This window comes from Bombyx mori, chromosome 22 (genome assembly GCF_030269925.1).
Source record: "Bombyx mori chromosome 22, ASM3026992v2".
NCBI lineage: Eukaryota > Metazoa > Arthropoda > Insecta > Lepidoptera > Bombycidae > Bombyx > Bombyx mori.
In genome coordinates, this window is record NC_085128.1 from 527683 (window position 1) to 531404 (window position 3722).

Below are 3722 nucleotides of genomic sequence, written 5' to 3' on the forward strand. Positions count from 1 at the left end.
CGCAATACACTAACTCTTATGCAAACAACCGTGAATGAAGTGTACCACAATAAGTTCGCACGTTACCGAATGACCGTGGGTTGTTGCGAAACCTCCAGTTTTATTTTCTTTATACCTCGAATAGAACATAAAATTAATATTTTTATAATAAGGAACTTCGTTCCCGTCTACACGACACTACACATCTTTTTTTCTCAGATTTTTAAATAAAAAGATATTGATCTGTATTTTATAATGAAAACTCATTTTATGATTTAATCTATTGTTTCTTAATTTCGTTTCCTTATTTTCGACGTTACAAATACTGTGCAGTTTTTATGGTCACGGATGACTAGGTGTCATTCGTAGACATTTGAATATTACGTTAACTATTATCTACTTTTCGTTATAATTATATCTATTAAGATCTAAGAAAATACTACTCTATTTTATAATTGATAAAGTAAATTTAAGTTAGGTCTAGTGTATAGATATATAGATTAATTAATTAGCGTGTATTTACCAGCATTTAGGTACTACCGATCTAGATATTTCTACCGGGAAACAGCCATGCAATCCGGTATGATGGGTTAGACTAAGGACTAAGATTTAAGCTTCATGTCTCGAGGCAGGTGGTGGCATTCCCATCGGGCTGCTTATGGGTTTCACGAAGTAAAAAATACCATGGACCGTGGATCAGCTTGGTACTCTACAGTAATAAATATTCAAATCAAAACTTTTATTTGTAATAGACCAATACTAACTTTTGTTTTAGCTTTCCCATTTTTTTTTTTTTTTCGAGCCGAGGACTGAACCTCCTGCGAGGTTCCCGCGCCTAGGGGGCGCGCGGGGTATGTGAGACTCAACGATCTGCAGGTGTTGAGAGCAGACTGCGGGCCCAAGGAATTTAGTGCCCACCCACTAAACGACTCCCCTGCATTCTTACACCCGGCGTCCTATCTCCGTCCGGGGTCAAAACCCGGTCAGAGTAGGGGGGTTCCCGCGGTCAACTCTACAACCAGACACGCGGCGCCACCCCGAGGACGCCCGACGACATTGGTCGTCGAGGCGATAGTCGACGACCAACGACGTCAGTCTCCGCGGTACGGCGGGCCTACCAGGCCGCCCGGGCGATGCCGCTGGTGTTCCGGGATACCCCGCTGGGCCAGAACCAGCCTGCCGGGTCGGAACGCGATACACCGCCGACCGGGTTGCTCTTCCACAGTATGTTCGGCGACGATAGCGACGGCGAAAATGCGGACCGCATCGCAGTCCGCAGCCGCCGACGCGACGTCCCGTCCTCCTGGTGCCAGCGCGCTAGAGTGACGGTAGCGTGCGGCGCAGTCTCAACCCCCTTAGGTCGCCCCGTGACCATCACCGGGAGAAGACTGCCTCCTCATAGGTGTTTTAGCTTTACCATGACACAACCCGTAACATAAGAGTAATAAAAGAAACAGGTAATTAAGAAGACTGCACTGATCATTTCTTAGCGGTAGTAAATACAAGTACCGGTGGTAGGACGTCTTGCGAGTCCGCACGGGTAGGTACCACCACCCTGCCTATTTCTGCCATGAAGTTTTGATACGATTCGGTTTGAAGGGTGGGACAGCCGTCGTATCATAAAAACTGGGGTTTTTAGAACTCATGTCTTGGGGAGGGTGGCGGCATTTACGTTGTAGTTATCTATGGGCTCCGATAACCACTTAAAACCAGATGGGTCGTGAGCTCGTCCAGCTGTCGTCGAGCTATCCATCTAAGCAATAAATAAATAAATAAAAGTAACTACAACAATAGCTAGTACAGCTGGCGTTGCTACTTGTGAAGTGTACAGCAGAAAAAGCAGTAAAATATTTAACAACGTTTTCAGAGGAAAAAATCAGCTTATCGCGCAATTAGGGAGTACCCGCGTAACAGTCCCTCTGGATGGTAAGGCTTTAAACTATTTACGTTGTATGTCAGTCTGTTAGTTTTTTGTTTATGACTCTTAAATGTCAAGTGTATTTTTATCTGCGTTTACGACCATCAATGTTAATACTTTAATGAAATTTAATGTCTTTGTCGTTAGTATCTTATGCAACAGATCTATAAAGAGATTTATGTAAGACCTAAATCTTAGTTATCCAGTAACAGTTGTAACAACCAAAAAAAGATTAGAAACAGGATAGACAAATTTGTCTGCTCCTAATGATCATAATCATTTACTGGTGGTAGGACCTCTTGTAAGTCCGCGTGGGTAGGTACCACTACCCTGCCTATTTCTGCCGTGAAGCAGTAATACGTTTCGGTTTGAAGGGTGGGGCAGCCGTTGTAACTATACTGAGATCTTAGAACTTATATCTCAAGATGGGTGGCGCATTTACGTCGTAGATGTCTATGGGCACCAGTAACCACTTTACACCAGGTGGACTGTGAGCTCGTCCAACCATCTAAGCAACAAAAAAAATATCTTAGTCTATATCTATCTAGCCTTGATCAAGGTGTTTTGAGCTGTGCTGAAATTTCGGGAATAGATTGAAATTAAAAACTGTGGTAAGAGCCAGTTAAACAAGCGTGCGTTATAAATAAAGAAAATAAGACGCTCAATGTGTTATGAGTTTTTGTTATTGTAACTTGAACTCAGAACTTGAGTAACTCTACAGTAAAATTCGATTAAAGTTTAGTCTTCCACATTTTCTGAAAAGCTTTCAGTATTTTCAGAAAGGTAAGGTTTTCCTTCATGATTTTAAAGTTATATCCGCTTATTTTACTAATCTTAGGAAAATAACTATAAAAATAGAAAAAACACTAAATAGTTAAAATTTATTTTAATCTCTGTGATCTCTAGATTTTAAAATAAAATTTATTGTGACTCTGAATAGTTTTTAAATATAAATTATTACTTAAATCCATATTGTTTCAATATGAGTTTTCCTGCCCTATAGACAATGATTGATTGATGTACTTATTTAACATATTGATTTTCTTTGTCTAAACAACAAAATATCCAATACAAATCAAATTGAGAAAATTCTATAAGAACGCGCGTCAATAATTACATACAAAGTTACCATACAGAACTATATTGGGCCAATCTAATCGAATGGCAGGTACCCCTCGAGATGAATAAATCACGGAATCGGTAAGCAACTGTAGCCCGATATTACTGATTTGACGTTAATTGGTTTTGATCTGAAATACGGGCCGCTAAAATGCCGCTTTATTTATTCATAATAATATACTCCGGAATGGTCTGTGGTGAATCTAGGCTGATAATCGTATAATCGTGGCCTAAAGGATAAGGCGCCTGGTCTACTTATATCTAGCGATGTATGTACCAATATATTTAATGAAATACGTACTTAGCTCACATTCAAGAATTACTTCCAAGATGTAGGAAAAACGTTGTGCAATAAAAATCAAAACCGCAAAAATATAATTTGCGTAATCAGTACACGAGTGAGATATCAAAGCGGGTAATGGCATTCAAGTTGTTATGTCTATGATCTCCAGCAATCAGTCAATACCATGTGGACCGTGAGATCGTCCACCTATCTACGCAATAGATGTATAAATGAGATCACTTAATAAACTGAACCTGTAAACTATCCTCAACAATTATTAATAAAATAGTAATAAATAATTATAGCACTGTAAATTAAAGATAATTTACTATGAGAACATAATTAATACGAGAGTTGTTCTAAGAACATAAAATGATAAATGTAAGCATCACTGCCACGATTGATGCACAAACAATAATAATG